Source organism: Bombina bombina, chromosome 1 (assembly GCF_027579735.1).
Source record: "Bombina bombina isolate aBomBom1 chromosome 1, aBomBom1.pri, whole genome shotgun sequence".
NCBI lineage: Eukaryota > Metazoa > Chordata > Amphibia > Anura > Bombinatoridae > Bombina > Bombina bombina.
Genome location: NC_069499.1, coordinates 875,250,239 through 875,271,914, shown reverse-complemented (window position 1 = coordinate 875,271,914; position 21,676 = coordinate 875,250,239). Strand labels below are relative to the sequence as shown.

At 39.4% G+C, this 21,676-nt stretch overlaps 1 protein-coding gene across 1 annotated transcript in view; it reads right to left on the bottom strand.

Annotated features, from left to right (window-relative positions):
• LOC128661457 (capping protein, Arp2/3 and myosin-I linker protein 2-like) overlaps positions 1-21,676 on the bottom strand; it is a 334,672-nt gene that overhangs the window by 259,481 nt on the left and 53,515 nt on the right. The window lies entirely within an intron of this gene.

The following is a 21,676-nucleotide window of genomic DNA, read 5'->3' as shown; positions in this document are numbered from 1 at the left end:
AGCTCTTCACAAAACAAGCAAACAAAAGCTTCCAGAGATTGTGGTTGCTCTGAGGAGCCCAAAACCACTGAGAAACAACAGGGGTGAGGTTGTAGGGGGGGTTGGGGGTAGCCTTAGCTGTCTGGTATCCATGACATCTCCCCCCTCCAGTTCGGCAGACCCGGCTAGACCTTTAACGGGTCGGCCTGGGGCTGTCCGATGGTGGCCCTCCACTTCTCGGTTGCTGGGAGAGGTTATCCCATCTCTCCTGAGCTTGGGGCATCCTGGGGTGTTCCTGCTGGCGCTTATACCCTGCGCCCTAGGCGCAGGGACAGTCACACAATGCAATGTCCCAAACAAGTTTGCCAAGGCCGGCTCCCAAACAGTTGTTCTCCCACAAGTTCTAGTGTCCTTAAGTTCCATGGCCACACTGCCTCCCTCTGTGACACTCTGTTGAGTACCAGCTGATCCACCCACAAACAATGCCAGTTCCGGTTTCCCGGCTGTAGGTGCAAGTTGCTCCTTGGTGGGGCAGGCAAAACTCGGGTGCCCAAACTTGTGGCACCAACTGTATAAGCTTTACTCCTCCTTGCCTAATGCAATGCCTGCCCCGGTGAGAAATACTAAGGGACAAGAAAAGGGTAGAGACCCTGCAAAGCTACTGAGGGGATAGACCGTCTGTCTCTTCTCCAGAGAAGGAGATCTACCGCTTGGGAGGGAGGACGACTACCTCCACTCCCGGGTTTCCTGGAGCTGTTACAGTTGCTGGGCAGAGGCCGGTGGCTCTCTGACCTGTTATCAGCACTTCTGCTGGGGTGGCTCCCTTGTCCAAGTCTATAAGCTCAGAGCCAGACTGCTGATCAGGATCCCACAGCACTGGTTCCCTTTTTCTTTGCTGCCACTCCTCCACGGTCGAGCTCCATGAATCCCAGAGGCCTGCACCCCAGATCTGTATGCCCCTGGCACGCTGCTTAGCGAGATCCAGCAGCCTCTTGTATTCCTTGACCAGTGCCTCTTACTGGTCAATAATAAAATCCAGATCATCCAGCAGCCAGGTCTGCCCCAAGAGATTCAGCAGTTCCTCTTAGACCCCAGAGATATCCTCCAGACCCTGGTCTGTCTCGCTCCCAAACTGTGGGTCCTCTGTCCTTTTTGTAAACAGCAATCCAGGGCCGCCAAAGCCCTCTGTGGGGGAGCCTTCCTCCAGCCATGGCTGCGCTTGCAAAGCGATCCATTGGAGGGCCCGATAGCCGTCCTCCACCCACATCTCTTGCTGGATCAGTCTACGTAGAACAGCTAGCCATTCCTTTTTTGGCTGTTCTCCCAGGAAAGGCAGTCTCATGGTCCACCGAACCCAAAATCTTGTGTCATTCGTGGGGAGGACCTTTCCATTTTCCTGCTTCTGTTGCAGAGCCTCCCACCAGAGGACTGGAGTTATAGTCCGTTGAATTTATGGGGTTAGGGGTGTCCAAAACCCCCAGTTCCCAAAGGAGCTCCCCTCTGATAATTGCCACAGCTCTTGTCCTCCCAAGGGGCTACCAATCCCCAAAAGAGCGGAGCTCTGGAATCAAAGGGCTGCTGGAGCGAACAGGGGTAAAGTTAGCGAGTGTCCTGTTGTCCTGTGGCCGACCGAGAGTTCCAGGAGCCCGGCCAGCCTAGGAGGGTTTTCCTGGTCATACACCAGCTCTTCACAAAACAAGCAAACAAAAGTTTCCAGAGATTGTGGTTGCTCTGAGGAGCCCAAAACCACTAAGAAACAACAGGGGTGAGGTTGTAGGGGGGGTTGGGGGTAGCCATAGCTGTCTAGTATCAGTGACACATGCTAACCCAATGACTGTGAAAGTCCCCTCCCTGGTGGAAACTATTAAACCAAAGAAGAATCAGCAATATTCTGGTATTATAGAAGGCTACTATGCTATAAGTAGACCCACATACTTAGCAGAAATGCATATCTGCGTAAAAGACGGATTGGACTTTATTGGGACTCAATATTTCCAGCATGAAAGATCCTTTACAGGCTCTGCATCGAAGTTGAACTATTAGGAGAGGGGACAAGTACTGGTACTATGCTTCAAAGTAAGCACTGATGTTGAACATTACTTGGCACACTGACTTGTATATTTCTCATTTTATATTACCCTACTCTCAATAGAACTTGTATTGCAACTTGCAATCAGCTATAATGCAGATATTTAAAGTAGCCTTTTACCACGAGACTCATGATGCCACTCTTGGAGCGTTGATTGACAGACTCGTGGGTCTATAGCTCTGTTGGTTTATAGCTTATTAGTTACAAGTTTCATATTTTCTATATTTGTAAATCCAACCTGCTTAATAGGTTTATTGATGTTCCTGCTAGTATATGCATTTGTTGAGTTAGTCTTGTTACATGCAGTTAAATGTTATAATGGTATCTTATAGGTGTTATCAATGGTAACATCACAGATACATAGCTACGCATGCTGGATATGAAAGATTACCAGTACTGTAGATTATTGCTAAACTTGAGGCTCCCACAGAAAATTCTACATACAGTAGATACTTCATTATGATATGCCCCCTCCCCAGCTCGCAGACACAGAGCACGAGGCCAGCTATTATTATTATGTTTAGATCTGATGTCTACTTAGTACTAAGTTCTGTACATATATAATGTCCTCCCAAATGCTGTTAGTATTATATTTATTGAAATAGTGTGATGCCGCTAGTTTGGCATTATGTATATATGTGTATGTATATGTATAATTATGTATGTATATATATATGTATATATAGATCTAGAGTCTTCTACCTCTTTTAAATAATACTGCTTTACCCTCTCTCCCAATAACAACTTTCCTATACTATCTTACCCTTTAGCTGACACAAAGTATCACTACAATACTACACTTGGCTGCCTTCCGCCAATGCTTAAACCAGTTGGTTTTTACAAATGGACTGCTGCATATCAGCTCTATATATCCCTTTTTTGCACATTTAAGGTTATCTTCACTACTAAGATGAAACTTTCACATAGGTTGCAGTATACGCTATTCTCAAGCACCTTGGTAATCGTAGTGATTTAGCACATAACGTTACACATATATACAGTAGCCTTGATACACTGTGCACTAGGTACTGTGTGTGCTTGGAACTGTGTATGCTTGTTAATGTTTGTGCTGAGCACTGTGTGAGCTAGTTAATGTGTCTGCTGGGTTTTGTGGGTGCTAGCGACTGTTTGTGCTAGTTACTGCTGGTTCTATGTACTGTTAGTACTAGATACTGTTTTTGTTAGGTTCTGTTTGTGCTAGGTACTGTTTCTACAAGGTATCGTGTGTTATCTACTGTGTGCGCTAGGTAATGTCTGCGCTGGATACTGTGTGTGCTAGGTACTGTTTTGTACTGGGTATTGTTTGTGCTGGGTATTGTTGTTTGTGCCGGGTATTGTTTGTGCTGGGTATTGTTGTTTGTGCCGGGTATTGTTTGTACCAGGTACTGTTGGCGCTAGGCACTGTTGGCGCCAGGTGCTGTTTGTGCTAGGTACTGTTTGTGCTGGATACTGTTTGTGCTGGATACTGTTTGTGCTGGATACTGTTTGTGCTGGATACTGTTTGTGCTAGATACTGCTTGTGCTAGGTACTGCTTGTGCTAGGTACTGCTTGTGCTAGGTACTGCTTGTGCTAGGTACTGCTTGTGCTGGATACTGTTTGTGCTGGATACTGTTTGTGCTAGGTATTGTTTGTGCTAGGTACTGTTTGTGCTTGGTACTGTCTGTGCTAGGTACTGCTTGTGCTAGGTACTGTTTGTGCTAGGTACTGTTTGTGCTAGGTACTGTTTGTGCTAGGTACTGTTTGTGCTGGATACTGTTTGTGCTGGATACTGTTTGTGCTATGTGATGTCTGGGCTAGATGATGTTGGAACTGGGTGTTCTAGGTACTGGATTTTTGAGGACCACACTTAATACATATGCCCTAGCTCCCCCCCCCCCCCACACACACACATTCAGAGCCCACACCAGGGTTCAATTTAGGTGAACTATTTTCACCACAAATTCCCCCATTCTACCAACTCTTCCCTTTGTGTGCTATAGAAGCGTGAGTTCCCCAATGGTCAGATCTATATTCTCCGAAACAGAAAAATATGTGTCAATCTGATGACTTCTATTTCTACGACTGTCTGAACTTTTATTTCTTAGTTTGACCTTGGTGGAGTTGGTTTAAAGTCCCCTTCCCTCAATAAGGAAGGGTTCCACTACTTATCAATGTCTTGACAATAACTTTAATCGGACCTGTTTGTCCGTCCCATATGCTTGTGTCTTTGGAGCGGGGGTCCCCAATTGTTACCTTTACTTTTAAAAATAAATAAAAACATATTAAAAAACATAATTTATGTAAGAACTTACCTGATAAATTCATTTCTTTCATATTAGCAAGAGTCCATGAGCTAGTGACCTTTGGGATATACCTTCCTACCAGGAGGGGCAAAGTTTCCCAAACCTCAAAATGCCTATAAATACACCCCTCACCACACCCACAAATCAGTTTAATGAATAGCCAAGAAGTGGGGTGATAAGAAAAAAAGTGCGAAAGCATAAAAAATAAGGAATTGGAACAATTGTGCTTTATACAAAAAAATCATAACCACCACAAAAAAAGGGTGGGCCTCATGGACTCTTGCTAATATGAAAGAAATGAATTTATCAAGTAAGTTCTTACATAAATTATGTTTTCTTTCATGTAATTAGCAAGAGTCCATGAGCTAGTGACGAATGGGATAATGAATACCCAAGATGTGGATCTTCCACGCAAGAGTCACTAGAGAGGGAGGGATAAAATAAAGACAGCCAATTCTGCTGAAAAATAATCCACACCCAAAACAAAGTTTAAATCTTATAATGAAAAAAACTGAAAATATAAGCAGAAGAATCAAACTGAAACAGCTGCCTGAAGTACTTTTCTACCAAAGACTGCTTCTGAGGAAGAAAACACATCAAAATGGTAGAATTTAGTAAAAGTATGCAAAGAAGACCAAGTTGCTGCTTTGCAAATCTGATCAACCGAAGCTTCATTCCTAAATGCCCAGGAAGTAGAGACTGACCTAGTTGAATAATCCTTTGAGGCGGAGTTCTACCCGACTCAACATAAGCATGATGAATCAAAGACTTTAACCACGATGCCAAAGAAATGGCAGAAGCCTTCTGACCTTTCCTTGAACCAGAAAAGATAACAAATAGACTAGAAGTCTTTCGGAAATCTTTAGTAGCTTCAACATAATATTTCAAAGCTCTAACTACATCCAAAGAATGCAACGATCTTTCCTTAGAGTTCTTAGGATTAGAACACAATGAAGGAACTACAATTTCTCTACTAATGTTGTTAGAATTCACAACCTTAGGTAAAAATTTAAATGAAGTTCGCAACACCGCCTTATCCTGATGAAAAATCAGAAAAGGAGACTCACAAGAAAGTGCAGATAATTCAGAAACTCTTCTAGCAGAAGAGATGGCCAAAAGAAATAGAACTTTCCAAGAAAGTAATTAAATATCCAGCGAATGCATAGGTTCAAACGGAGGAGCTTGAAGAGCCCCTAGAACCAAATTCAAACTCCAAGGAGGAGAAATTGACTTAATAACAGGTTTTATACGAACCAAAGCTTGTACAAAACAATAAATATCAGGAAGACTAGCAATCTTTCTGTGAAAAAGAACAGAAAGAGCAGAGATTTGTCCTTTCAAGTTACTTGCAGACAAACCTTTATCCAAACCATCCTGAAGAAACTGTAAAATTCTAGGAATTCTAAAAGAATGCCAAGAAAAATTATGAGAAGAACACCAAGAAATGTAAGTCTTCCAGACTCGATAATATATCATCCTAGATACAGATTTACGAGCCTGTAACATAGTATTAATTACGGAGTCAGAGAAACCTCTATGACTGAGAATGAAGCGTTCAATCTCCATACCTTAAAATTTAAGGATTTGAGATCCTGATGGAAAAAAGGACCTTGCGATAGAAGGTCTGGTCTTAACGGAAGAGTCCACGGTTGGCAAGTAGCCATCCGGACAAGATCCGCATACCAAAACCTGTGAGGCCATGCTGGAACCACCAGCAGAATAAACGAACGCTCCTTTAGAATCTTGGAAATCACTCTTGGAAGAAGAACTAGAGGCGGAAAGATATAAGCAGGATGATACTTCCAAGGAAGTGACAATGCATCCACTGCTTCCGCCTGAGGATCCCTGGATCTGGACAGATACCTGGGAAGCTTCTTGTTTAGATGAGAAGCCATCAGATCTATTTCTGGAAGTCCCCATATTTGAACAATCTGAAAAAATACCTCTGGGTGAAAAGACCATTCGCCCGGATGTAGCGTTTGACGACTGAGATAATCCGCTTCCCAACTGTCTATACCTGGGATATGAACCGCAGAAATTAGACAGGAGCTGGATTCCGCCCATACAAGTATTCGAGATACTTCTTTCATAGCCAGAGGAGTGTGAGTCCCTCCTTGATGATTGACATATGCCACGGTTGTGACATTGTTCGCCTGGAAACAAATGAACGACTCTCTCTTTAGAAGAGGCCACGACTGAAGAGCTCTGAAAATTGCACGGAGTTTCAAAATGTTGATTGGTAATCTCGCCTCCTGAGATTCCCAAACCCCTTGTGCTGTCAGAAACCCCCATATAGCTCCCCAACCTGTCAGACTTGCATCTGTTGAGATCACAGTCCAGGTTGGAAGAACAAAAGAAGCCCCCTGAACTAAACGATGGTGGTCTGTCCACCAAGTCAGAGAGTGTCGAACAATCGGTTTTAAAGATATTAATTGAGATATCTTTGTATAATCCCTGCACCACTGGTTCAGCCGCAATAAAATGAAGCATTTTCAGCCCCCGCGAGCCTAACAGCCCACAGGAAAAAAGTCAAATTTTAAGGTAAGAAAAAATAGATTTATTCATATGCATTATCCCAAATATGAAACTGACTGTCTGAAATAAGGAACGTTGAACATCCTGAATCAAGGCAAATAAATGTTTAAACACATATATTTAGAACTTTATATAAAAGTGCCCAACCATAGCTTAGAGTGTCACAGAAAATAAGACTTACTTACCCCAGGACACTCATCTACATGTAGTAGAAAGCCAAACCAGTACTGAAACGAGAATCAGTAGAGGTAATGGTATATATAAGAGTATATCGTCGATCTGAAAAGGGAGGTAAGAGATGAATCTCTACGACCGATAACAGAGAACCTATGAAATAGACCCTGTAGAAGGAGATCATTGAATTCAAATAGGCAATACTCTCTTCACATCCCTCTGACATTCACTGCACACTGAGAGGAAAACCGGGCTCCAGCCTGCTGCGAAGCGCATATCAACGTAGAATCTAGCACAAACTTACTTCACCACCTCCATGGGAGGCAAAGTTTGTAAAACTGATTTGTGGGTGTGGTGGGGGGTGTATTTATAGGCATTTTGAGGTTTGGGAAACTTTGCCCCTCCTGGTAGGAATGTATATCCCATACGTCACTAGCTCATGGACTCTTGCTAATTACATGAAAGAAAAAAGTGTTAGAAGAGCCTCTTGGCCACTTTTGTATTCTATGTTTGAATGATGGTTGTCCAACCTTTGGCCAAAAGGGGCCACACTGGAATTTCTTTTCAACTTGGAAGGCAATATCCAAATATAATTTAGACCAGAGGTCTGCAACCTACGGCCCGCATACCCGGCATCTGTAAATTTCAGGACCCTCGGTGCCAGTGTTAGCGCTGCTTATCTTATTTAGCTAAAGAAGGTACCGCATCTGTGAAGCGATGCGCAGCTCTTCCATGGCATTTCAGCCAATGCACGCAATATAAACAGTTTCACAGACTGCCAGCCAATGTGACCACAGCAAGTTCACTGTCTCCCCCTCACCCCTCTCTCTGTGTCTGTGAGGGGTGGAGACATTTAAGCTGTGTGTGAATAAACAAAATTAAGAAAAGCCTTCTTAATTGTTTTTCTTTAAGCAGTTTAGTATATATATATATATATATATATATATATATATATATATACACACACATACATACACATATATACAGTTTTACTATATCAATATATTTATTTAATAATGTATACAAAAATATTAAGAATTTTGAAACACTATACATATGTGTGTGTGTACTATATATACTATATATATATATATATATATATATATATACATTTTCATTATATCAATATATTTATGGAATAGTATATATACAAATATTAGGCACATCATATATATTATGTTTGTTGTTTATTATTATTAGACCTAGCCTGTTAGTGGGGCTGAGTCTGTACAGGAAATGGAGTTGCTTGGGTCTAACGTGTAGCAGGGGCAAAGCCAACAAGTAACTGAATAATTGGGGCCCAGCAAGTTACAGGGACACAGTCAATGCAAGCGAATGGTGTGAGGGTCAAGCCTTTAACTGAGGCAGGGTTAGTGAGAGGTAGAGTGTGTGAGATCTATTTCAGTCTGAGAAAGGGGGAGGCATTACTAATTGTAAAGACTCAGGCCTCCATGTATTAAGCAGCGTGCAGACAACCTATTCAACTTGAGAAGTTGTCCGCACACCTTCACTGCATGACAGCAGGGGATCCTGTTAGTCCGTTGCCCGTATGTATCATTACACATTCCGATGATTACACATTCCCTTCTCTTGCATGATTGGAGAAGTGTTGGCAATCACCCTTAGCGAGAGATTTCGGGTTGATTTCTCTCCATAACCTCAGAGGTAGCAGAGAGTCTAAAAAGCAGTGGTCTAATGACCACTGCTTCATCCATTGCGGGAAGCAAGCTCGCATGTGCGAACCTGCCTCGCAAGGTCTCCGGAGCACTCTGCTTCTAAATAATTGGAAAGATGCAGGTAAACATGCTAAAATCACAACTGTAAAGTTGTTTAAAATTTATGTGCCATCTGATTCATGAAAGAAAAAAATCTGTGTTTCATGTTCCTTTAAAGGGACACTAAACCCAAAATTTTTCTTTTGTGATTCAGATAGAGCATGCAATTTTAAGCAACTTTCTAATTTACTCCTATTATTAATTTTTCTTCATTCTCTTTATTTAAAAAGCAGGAATGTGATGCATAGGAGCCGGCCCATTTTTGATTGAGAACTTGGGTTATGCTTGATTATTGGTGGGTAAATGTAAGCCTCCAATAAGCAAACTCTATCCATGGTGCTGAACCTAAAATGGGCTGGCTGCCAAGATTTACATTCCTGCTTTTAAAATAAAGATCGCAAGAGAACAAAGAAAAATTGATAATAGGAGTAAATTAGAAAGTTGCTTAAAATTTCATGCTCTATCTGAATCATGAAAGAAAAAATGTGGGTTCAGTGTCCCTTTAAGGACATGAACTTTGTATTAATTAAAAATCAAAATAAACAGCTGTGCTTATTCATGCACATATATATTAGCATTTTATATGGAACTCTTTAATGAAAAGGGGCTATATTACAAGTGGAGAACAAGATAAATAAAAAGCTATTACAAGTGGCTGGTTATTGCTAATGCGAGCTTGCGGTAGCAATTAGCACTCAAAAGATTAACCAGAGGTCAGACCTCTGCTTAATTTTTTTTAAATGTGCCCCACCTGCCCCCCCCCTAAAAAAAATGTGTAGTGCCTTTTGAAAAATAAAAAAATGTAGCATCTTTTTAAAAAAAAAAAAAAACTGCACTAGGCCATTTTTGGGAGCTAAAGATGGTGGGTGTGTTTGAAAAGTGCCTTTACATTGCAGTCTATGGGAACTGTATGTTCCCTGTAAATATATATGTATTTGCTTATATACATATATATTTATGTGTTAATATGTGTATAAACACATATTAACACATAAATATATATGTATATATTCATATTCATATATATTTATTTATTTCATATATTCTTAATTGTTTTTCTTTAAGCAGTTTAGTATATATATGGGTTAAAGGGACAGTCAACCATAGAATTGTTATTGTTTTAAAAGATAGATAATCCCTTTATTACTCATTTCCCAGTTTTGCATAACCAACACAGTTATATTAATATACTTTTTACCTCTGTGATTACCTTGTATCTAGGAACCTTCTTCCAGCCCCCTGATCACATGACTGTGACTGTTTATTATCTATAGTCTTAAATTTAGCATTGTATTGTGCTAGATCTTAAATAACTTTCTGTGCCTGAACACAGTGTTATCTATATAGCCCACGTGTACTTTCTGTCTCTTTGTGTTGAAAAGAGATTTAAAAAGCATGTGATAAGAGGCAGCCCTCAAAGGCTTTAAAAATTAGCATATGAGCCTACCTATGTTTAGTTTAAACTAAGAATACCAAGAGAAAAAAGCAAATTTGATGATAAAAGTAAATTGGAAAGTCGATTAAAATTAAAAGTCCTATCTGAATAATGAAAGTTTAATTTATACTTGACTGTCCCTTTAAGCTAACGCTGGTATTACGAGTTTTCTGAATGGCTGCGTTAGCCTCAGAAAAGTGAGCAGGGAGCCAACTCTAGCTCCACTTCAACCCTCAATACCAGCGTTTCTTACGGTAGCGGTAAGCTGGAAAAACGTGCTTGTGCACGATTTCCCCATAGGATACAATGGGGCTGAGCTGGCTGAAAAAAAAAAAAAGCAAAAAAGCAGCGTTCAGCTCCTAACGCAGCCCCATTGTTTCCTATGGGGAAACACTTTCTAAGTCTACACCTAACACCCTAACATGAACCCCAAGTCTAAACATCCCTAATCTTACACTTAGTAACCCCTAATCTGCCGCCCCGCTATCGCTGACACCTGCATTATACTATTAACCCCTAATTTGCCGCTCCGGACACCGCTGCAACCTACATTATCCCTATGAACCCCTAATCTGCTGCCCCCAACATCGCCGACACCTATATTATATTTATTAACCCCTAATCTGCCGCACCCAACATCGCCGCCACCTATACACTTATTAACCCCTAATCTGCCGACCGGACATCGCCGCCACTATAATAAATGTATTAACCCTTAAACCGCCTCACTCCCGCCTCGCAAACACTATAATAAATTGTATTAACCCCTAATCTGCCCTCCCTAACATCGCCACAACCTACCTACAATTATTAACCCCTAATCTCCCGCCCCCAACATCGCCGCTACTATAATAAAGTTATTAACCCCTAAACCTAAGTCTAACCCTAACCCTAAAACACCCCTAAGTTAAATATAATATAAATAAAACAAAATAAATTTACTATAATTAAATAAATTAATCCTATTTAAAACTAAATACTGACCTATAAAATAAACCATAAGATAGCTACAATATAATTTAATAATTACATTGTAGCTATTTTAGGATTTATATTTATTTTACAGGCAACTTTGTATTTATTTTAACTAGGTACAATAGCTATTAAATAGTTATTAACTATTTAATAGCTACCTAGTTAAAATAATTTCAAAATTACCTGTAAAATAAATCCTAACCTAAGTTACAAATACACCTAACACTACACTATATTTTTTTTACAAAGCAGTATTAGATTGAAAGTGGGGGTTATTGTAAGCTACATGATAATGTACCTTCATATCTGAGAAGAATAGTGCAATCAATGATCCAGCTTTATTTTGTCACATTAGTATATAGTGCTATGTTTTTTTCTTTTCACGGATCCTTGCTAACTAATAACAAACTAATGCGTATTTAAAGAATTTGAGAAAGTATTGCTGTTTGCAGTTAAAGTGATTGTAAACTTTGGCAACTTGCTTTCAAATATAATACTCAGTAAAATAAGATATATATTTCTATCCATGTCAGCAAGTTTTTGAGAATTGGCCTGAAGGTGACGGAAAGCAGGAGAGAACAAGAGTGCACAGAAAAGTAGATAACAGCATTAACCCAGGCCTCCCTGGAAAAAAAGTGAACAAGCACAAGTTTCAAATGTATTTACAGCACAAAGCAGCAAAATATATGACTGTAAATTGCAATGATGTTATACTTTAAAAAAAGATGCATCTTATGCATTGTAAATTTTTTAAATTTCATGCTCTATCTGAATCATGGAAAAAAATTATGGGTTTCATATCCCTTTAAGAGTTAACAAAAAGGGACGTGATAGTCAAAATTAAATTTCATCATTCAGAGCATAGAATTTTAAGACACTTTTAAACTTACTTCTATTATCAATTTTACTTTGTTCTCTTTGCATCTTTAGTTTAAAAGTATGTGTACATATCCTCAGGACCGTCACTAGACATTTCGGGGCCCCTTACTTAACCATTGATCAGGGTGCCCCCCTTTGACGTGCAATTATTGACCAAGTGACTAAAACGTATATGTGCTTTATTCTTAAGTGTAGTCAAACTTGGAAATGTTGTAAAGGTAGTAACACACAAACACAGAAACACACAGACACACATAAGGATAGATACTCTAACAGACACACAAACAAACACACAAACAATCTCAGACAGACACCCACACAGACACTCAATACTTGTTTACATTGACCTGACAAGTAGACTACAGTTTTGTCAAAAAAGCAGATTTACAAAACAAAATACGGAGTTCTGATTATCTTTTTGTCAAGGAAGATGCCAACTAAATGATGACAACAGCATGCAGTGGCTGAAAGGAAGGGCACTGAACTGCCTAAACAAAAATTTAAAGGTTAAGTGGTGGATTGGTGACTTCCAGAAAGGTCTCATTAGTTGCAAAGTCTATAGAAAGATGTGAATAATCAGTAGTAAGGTCAAAATGTCCTAAAAAGGAACAGACAATGAACACACACACACAAACTCAAACACAAACTTGCACATACACCTATGGAAACACCCACAGAGACAGCCTCAGAAAACACACAAAGACATACACACTCACAGACACCCACAGAAAACACACAAAGATATACACCCTCACAGAGACATTCACAGAAAATGCACAAAGACAGACGCACAAACCCATGCATGAAAAAAAACAAAAACAGAAATTAAGAGATCACTTTTTTAAAGAATAATATTCATAAATGTGCAAACAAAAATACTTTTGTGAATTCAAAATGGTACATTATTGATCTGTCAGAATTGGTAAATGAAGAAAAGTACTTTTGAAAGGTTGACATATGTTTGGGGTTTCCCCCTTCATTTTCCCCAACCAAGAGAACCACTTCAAATCAAATGTTCCCATCTGTCAGCTGGATTTTGAAAATACTGTACTCTATATGGTCTTGGTGGAACCATACGCTGTGGCACTAGGTATTATACCATTAAATCTGGTTAAATGCAGGATTTAGGCTTGTTTGTATTTATTTCAAATTTAACCCCTTAACGACCAAGGACGTACGCCATACGTCCTCAAAAAAAATACACTTAACGCCTGAGGACGTATGGCGTACGTCCTCGGTCTGGAAAGCAGCTGGAAGCTGTGATGCCTCAACATCGAGGCATCCTGCAATAACCCCCCTTGGCCATCCGATGCAGAGAGAGCCACTCTGTGGCCCTCTCTGTACCGGACATCGATGGCCGGTTTCGTTGGTGGGTGGGAGCCAGTCTGGGAGGCGGGTGGGCGGCCATCGATGGGCCGTATGATGTGGAGGGGGGCGGGATCGTGGGCGGGAACGCCGGGTGCGCGCGCGGGTGCGCGCGCGTGCATGAGGGGGCGCGCGGGGGTAGGGAGCGGGTGGGAACCGCTACACTACAGAAAAATGATGGGAGAAAAGTGGCAGTGATTGCCAAATATATTTAAATATATGTCGATCTAAGAGATCTGGGAGGGGGTGGTGGGTTGGTCTTTGGGGGGGGGGCAAGCTACACTACAGAAAATTATTTAAAAAATAATAAAAACATGTTTTACTATAAACTGGGTACTGGCAGACAGCTGCCAGTACCAAAGATGGCTACTAATAAGTTAGAGGGGGATGGGTAAAGAGCTGTTTGGGGGGTATCAGGGAGGTTGGGGGCTAAGGGGGGATCCTCCAGAGCAGCATATGTAAATATGCCTTTTTTTTTATTTTATTTTTATCAAGGATAGCTTTTTTTTTTTAGTACTGGCAGACTTTCTGCCAGTACTTAACATGGCGGGGACAATTGTGGGGTGGGGGAGGGAAGAGAGCTGTTTGGGAGGGATCAGGGGGTGTAATGTGTCAGGTGGGAGGCTGATCTCTACACTAAAGCTAAAATTAACCCTGCAAGCTCCCTACATGCTACCTAATTAACCCCTTCACTGCTAGCCATAATACACGTGTGATGCGCAGCGTCATTTAGCGGCCTTCTAATTACCAAAAAGCAATGCCAAAGCCATGTATGTCTGCTATTTCTCAACAAAGGGTATCCCAGAGAAGCATTTACAACCATTTGTGCCATAATTGCACGAGCTGTTTGTAAATAAATTCAGTGAGAAACCTAAAGTTTGTAACAAAATGTGTGAAAAAGTGAACAATTTTTTTTATTTGATCGCATTTGGTGGTGAAATGGTGGCATGAAATATACCAAAATGGGCCTAGATCAATACTTTGGGATGTCTTCTAAAAAAAAATATATACATGTCAAGGGATATTCAGGGATTCCTGGAAGATATCAGTGTTCCAATGTAACTAGCGCTAAGTTTGACAAAAAGTGGTTTAGAAATAGCAAAGTGCTTCTTGTATTTATTGCCCTATAACTTGCAAAAAAAAGCAAAGAACATGTAAACATTGGGTATTTCTAAACTCAGGACAAAAATTGGAAACTATTTAGCATGAGTATTTTTTGGTGGTTGCAGATGTGTAACAGATTTTGGGGGTCAAAGTTAGAAAAGGTGTGTTTTTTTCCATTTTTTCCTCATATTTTATATTTTTTTTATAGTAAATTATAAGATATGATGAAAATAATGGTATCTTTAGAAAGTCCATTTAATGGCGAGAGAAAGGGTATATAATATGTGTGTGCCCCCCTTTGACGTGCAATTATTGACCAAGTGACTAAAACGTATATGTGCTTTATTCTTAAGTGTAGTCAAACTTGGAAATGTTGTAAAGGTAGTAACACACAAACACAGAAACACACAGACACACATAAGGATAGATACTCTAGCAGACACACAAACAAACACACAAACAATCTCAGACAGACACCCACACAGACACTCAATACTTGTTTACATTGACCTGACAAGTAGACTACAGTTTTGTCAAAAAAGCAGATTTACAAAACAAAATACGGAGTTCTGATTATCTTTTTGTCAAGGAAGATGCCAACGAAATGATGACAACAGCATGCAGTGGCTGAAAGGAAGGGCACTGAACTGCCTAAACAAAAATTTAAAGGTTAAGTGGTGGATTGGTGACTTCCAGAAAGGTCTCATTAGTTGCAAAGTCTATAGAAAGATGTGAATAATCAGTAGAAAGGTCAAAATGTCCTAAAAAGGAACAGACAATGAACACACACACACAAACTCAAACACAAACTTGCACATACACCTATGGAAACACCCACAGAGACAGCCTCAGAAAACACACAAAGACATACACACTCACAGACACCCACAGAAAACACACAAAGATATACACCCTCACAGAGACATTCACAGAAAATGCACAAAGACAGACGCACAAACCCATGCATGAAAAAAAAAAAAAACAGAAATTAAGAGATCACTTTTTTAAAGAATAATATTCATAAATGTGCAAACAAAAATACTTTTGTGAATTCAAAATGGTACATTATTGATCTGTCAGAATTGGTAAATGAAGAAAAGTACTTTTGAAAGGTTGACATATGTTTGGGGTTTCCCCCTTCATTTTCCCCAACCAAGAGAACCACTTCAAATCAAATGTTCCCATCTGTCAGCTGGATTTTGAAAATGCTGTACTCTATATGGTCTTGGTGGAACCATACGCTGTGGCACTAGGTATTATACCATTAAATCTGGTTAAATGCAGGATTTAGGCTTGTTTGTATGTATTTCAAATTTAACCCCTTAACGACCAAGGACGTACGCCATACGTCCTCAAAAAAAATACACTTAACGCCTGAGGACGTATGGCGTACGTCCTCGGTCTGGAAAGCAGCTGGAAGCTGTGATGCCTCAACATCGAGGCATCCTGCAATAACCCCCCTTGGCCATCCGATGCAGAGAGAGCCACTCTGTGGCCCTCTCTGTACCGGACATCGATGGCCGGTTTCGTTGGTGGGTGGGAGCCAGTCTGGGAGGCGGGTGGGCGGCCATCGATGGGCCGTATGATGTGGAGGGGGGCGGGATCGTGGGCGGGAACGCCGGGTGCGCACGCGGGTGCGCGCGCGTGCATGAGGGGGCGCACGGGGGTAGGGAGCGGGTGGGAACCGCTACACTACAGAAAAATGATGGGAGAAAAGTGGCAGTGATTGCCAAATATATTTAAATATATGTCGATCTAAGAGATCTGGGAGGGGGTGGTGGGTTGGTCTTTTTGGGGGGGGGGGCAAGCTACACTACAGAAAATTATTTAAAAAATAATAAAAACATGTTTTACTATAAACTGGGTACTGGCAGACAGCTGCCAGTACCAAAGATGGCTACTAATAAGTTAGAGGGGGATGGGTAAAGAGCTGTTTGGGGGGTATCAGGGAGGTTGGGGGCTAAGGGGGGATCCTCCAGAGCAGCATATGTAAATATGCCTTTTTTTTTAATTTTATTTTTATCAAGGATAGCTTTTTTTTTTAGTACTGGCAGACTTTCTGCCAGTACTTAACATGGCGGGGACAATTGTGGGGTGGGGGAGGGAAGAGAGCTGTTTGGGAGGGATCAGGGGGTGTAATGTGTCAGGTGGGAGGCTGATCTCTACACTAAAGCTAAAATTAACCCTGCAAGCTCCCTACATGCTACCTAATTAACCCCTTCACTGCTAGCCATAATACACGTGTGATGCGCAGCGTCATTTAGCGGCCTTCTAATTACCAAAAAGCAACGCCAAAGCCATGTATGTCTGCTATTTCTCAACAAAGGGGATCCCAGAGAAGCATTTACAACCATTTGTGCCATAATTGCACGAGCTGTTTGTTAAATTCAGTGAGAAACCTAAAGTTTGTAACAAAATGTGTGAAAAAGTGAACAATTTTTTTTATTTGATCGCATTTGGTGGTGAAATGGTGGCATGAAATATACCAAAATGGGCCTAGATCAATACTTTGGGATGTCTTCTAAAAAAAAATATATACATGTCAAGGGATATTCAGGGATTCCTGGAAGATATCAGTGTTCCAATGTAACTAGCGCTAAGTTTGACAAAAAGTGGTTTGGAAATAGCAAAGTGCTTCTTGTATTTATTGCCCTATAACTTGCAAAAAAAAGCAAAGAACATGTAAACATTGGGTATTTCTAAACTCAGGACAAAATTTGGAAACTATTTAGCATGAGTATTTTTTGGTGGTTGCAGATGTGTAACAGATTTTGGGGGTCAAAGTTAGAAAAGGTGTGTTTTTTTCCATTTTTTCCTCATATTTTATATTTTTTTATAGTAAATTATAAGATATGATGAAAATAATGGTATCTTTAGAAAGTCCATTTAATGGCGAGAAAAACGGTATATAATATGTGTGGGTACAGTAAATGAGTAAGAGTAAAATTACAGCTAAACACAAACACTGCAGAAATGTAAAAATAGCCTTGGTCCCAAACGGTCAGAAAATGGAAAAGTGCTGTGGTCATTAAGGGGTTAAGTAAGCTGTAGTGTAAATTGAACAGTGCTAAGTTAACCTGTCTCATTTCAAACTGAGCAATCTTAGCTTGAGAGTATAACATTTTATGCAGATGTAAAAATCTGAGATAAAATGCCTCCTCCTGGCATTTGGAAAGTCCTTGAATAAAGGGGCAGTAAATTGGAATGTAATTTAAAAAATATATATAAATAAAAAAAATAATATCTGCCAACAGGATACCTACCATTTGTGTATTGAGGAGGAAACATTTCTGCAGAAATACTAAATATAGTATTTCTACAGCATTGTCAAATAATCATAAATACACTGCAGCATATTTCTAAAAAAATTGTTTTTATGGACCACTGGTCCCACCACACATAACTACCACACTGAAGTTACAATCTGAAATTGCACAAATAAATAAAAAATATTTACTAAGTAAGTCCTACCTACTCTGCAAATGAAAGTGATCTGCCGCCTGACTCTGGCACACACTGTACAAACTGAAGTGCCAAATCTGTCTCACACTGTGCATAGTGGTTTAGTGCACACTCAGAAATCCTCTTAAATGCTAATGCTTTACTCCTTGTAAAGACATTTCCATGCTCAATAGCACTCTGTTGTAGCACCCTCTGGTGGCTGCCAAATGTAAAATGCTCACCATATGTGTTCAGCTAGCTCCCAGTAGTGCATTGATGCTCTAGATCTGACTTTAATATTGCACTATTGCTTGGATGTAACTATGTGTTGAACAACATTTTAAACAATGTTACCGTATTGTACATTTGTTTTTGCTTTTTGTGTGTGTAAGGTGTGTCGCTGTCCACCTGAAAAGCAGTAGGCATTATTCATTAAGATTTTTTTCCTTAAAAGGATAGTCTAGTCAAAATTAAACTTTTATGATTCCGAAAGAGCATGCAATTTTAAGCAACTTTCTAATTTACTCCTATTATCAATTTTTATTCGTTCTCTTGTTATCTTTATTTGAAAAAGAAAGAATGTAAGCTTAGGAGCAGGCCCATTTTTGGTTCAGCACCTGGGTAGAGCTTGCGGATTGGTGTCTAAATGTCCAATTGGTGGCTGCACAGAAATGCCTCTTGTCACTGGTTTATTTTTTGTGTTCAAATAGCTCCCAGTAATGCATTGCTGCTCCTCCAACAAAGGATACTAAGAGAATGAAGCAACATTGATAATAGAAGTAAATTGTAAAGTTGTTTAAAATTGATGTGCCATCTGATTCATGAAAGAAAAAAATCTGTGTTTCATGTTCCTTTAAAGGGACACTAAACCCAAAATTTTTATTTCGTGATTCAGATAGAGCATGCAATTTTAAGCAACTTTCTAATTTACTCCTATTATTAATTTTTCTTCATTCTCTTGCTATCTTTATTTAAAAAGCAGGAATGTGATGCATAGGAGCCGGCCCATTTTTGATTGAGAACTTGGGTTATGCTTGATTATTGGTGGGTAAATGTAAGCCTCCAATAAGCAAGCTCTATCCATGGTGCTGAACCTAAAATGGGCTGGCTGCCAAGATTTACATTCCTGCTTTTAAAATAAAGATAGCAAAAGAACAAAGAAAAATTGATAATAGGAGTAAATTAGAAAGTTGCTTAAAATTTCATGCTCTATCTGAATCATGAAAGAAAAAATGTGGGTTCAGTGTCCCTTTAAGGATATGAACTTTGTATTAATTAAAAATCAAAATAAACAGCTGTGCTTATTCATGCACATATATATTAGCATTTTATATGAAACTCTTTAATGAAAAGGGGCTATATTACAAGTGGAGAACAAGATAAATAAAAAGCTATTACAAGTGGCTGGTTATTGCTAATGCGAGCTTGCGGTAGCAATTAGCGCTCAAAAGATTAACCAGAGGTCAGACCTCTGCTTATTTTTTTTAAAATGTGCCCCACCTGCCCCCCCCTAAAAAAAATGTGTAGTGCCTTTTGAAAAATAAAAAAATGTAGCATCTTTTTAAAAAAAAAAAAAACTGCACTAGGCCGTTTTTGGGAGCTAAAGATGGTGGGTGTGTTTGAAAAGTGCCTTTACATTGCAGTCTATGGGAACTGTATGTTCCCTGTAAATATATATGTATTTGCTTATATACATATATATTTATGTGTTAATATGTGTATAAACACATATTAACACATAAATATATATGTATATATTCATATACATATATATTTATTTATTTCATATAGGTGGCAAGAGTCCATGAGCTAGTGACGTATAGGATATACATTCCTACCAGGAGGGGGCAAAGTTTCCAAAACCTCAAAATGCCTATAAATACCCCTCCCACCTCACTCATACCTCAGTTTTACAAACTTTGCCTCCTTGGGAGGATGGAAGCAAGTTGTGCTCGATTTCTTCGGTGAATGGCACTTCTAAGCATTTTGAAGCCCAGTTCCTCTCAAAGTACAGTGTTTGTGTGAGGGATATGAAGGGAGTATTGCCTGATGATAACATGTTTTCGCCTATGGGAAATCTATTCTAAGGCTCTCTGTAAATCGGTCGCAGGGATTCATCTGTTGCCTCCCTTTACAGATCGACATTATACTCCTCTACCATTACCTCTACTAATATGTTTCTGTACTGGTTTGGCTGTCTGCTATATGTGAATGGGTGTCTTCTGGTAAGTATATATAATTTTTTAAGACACTCTCAGCTATGTTTGGCACTTTATATTGTAAAGTTTTTAATATATATTGCATATATTTGCCATGAGTCAGGTCTGTGTATATTTCCCTTTGCAGTCTAACAGTTTCAGCATGGAAATTATGTTAATGGCAGTATTAAGGTATTTTTTTCTTACCTAGGGTTCTAGTTAGTTGTAACTAACCTGGGGTTCTAGTTAGTCTGTTTTTCAAAATTTTTGTGGGCAAATTAGGCTTGCGATGACGCAAAATGCTACTTTTTATTGCATAATTTTTGGCACTAAATTTTTTGGTGCGGTTGCGCCTGTCATGACGCGAGTTGCGTAATTGTTTGCATCTTTGTCGAAGCAAATATTTTTGCCGCGAAGTCGCACCTGCTATGATGTGAGTTACATATTTTCATTGTGTTAGCTTTGGTGCCAAAAGTTTTTACCTCTGCCCTTGCGTCATCTTTGTTTGTGTCATTCTTGGTGCCAAAATGTGTTATATTAAGTTTCTCCCTCTTTTGCTTGCTGCTCTCACTTGTTTATAGAGGGCTATGCTGTTTGCTTATGATTTTTCTTTTGTATAAGAATATTATCATAAGCATTTTTTCCCATTCCTGAAACTGCTATTTTGAGGAAATTGGATTTTGTTTAAATGTTATTTTGTCTTTTTTGTTACATTTTGCAAGATGTCTCAAACTGATCCTGCCTCTGATGTTACTGTAGGAATCAAGCTGCCTGAACACAATTCTACCAAAGCTAAGTATGTTTGTTGTAAACTAGCTGATCTTATTTCTTCAGCTCAAATATGTGGCACTTGTTATGACAAATTATTACATGCTGATAATGTTTCTATAAGTACAAATATATCTACTGTTATTCCTTCACAGTCTAATGTACATGATATTACTGCATATACGAAAAATTATATTGCTGAAGCCATAGAGAAGGCTATGACTGTTATTTCCCCTTCAAATAAACGTAAAAGGTCTTTCCAAACTTGCCATAAATCTGATGACATTTGTATTGACCGACAGCATACTGAAGTATCCTCTGCTGATGAGGATCTCTATGGCTCAGAGGATCCTGCATCAGAGACTGAAATTGACAAATCTTCTTTTCTATTTAAGATTGAAAGTATTTGTTCTTTATTAAAGGAACTATTGTTTACTTTGGGTATTGAGGAGTCTAGTCCTCTTGATAACAAATCTAGTAATCGTTTGAATTCTGTTTTTAAAACTTCTGAAGTTACTCCTGAAGCTTTTCCTATTCCAGATGCTATCTCTAATATGATTACTAAAGAATGGTCTAAGCCTTGTACTTCTTTTAACCCTTCTTCTAGGTTTAAAAAGTTGTATCCTTTACCTGTGGCCAAGTTAGAGTTTTGGGAAAAATTTCCTAAGGTTGATGG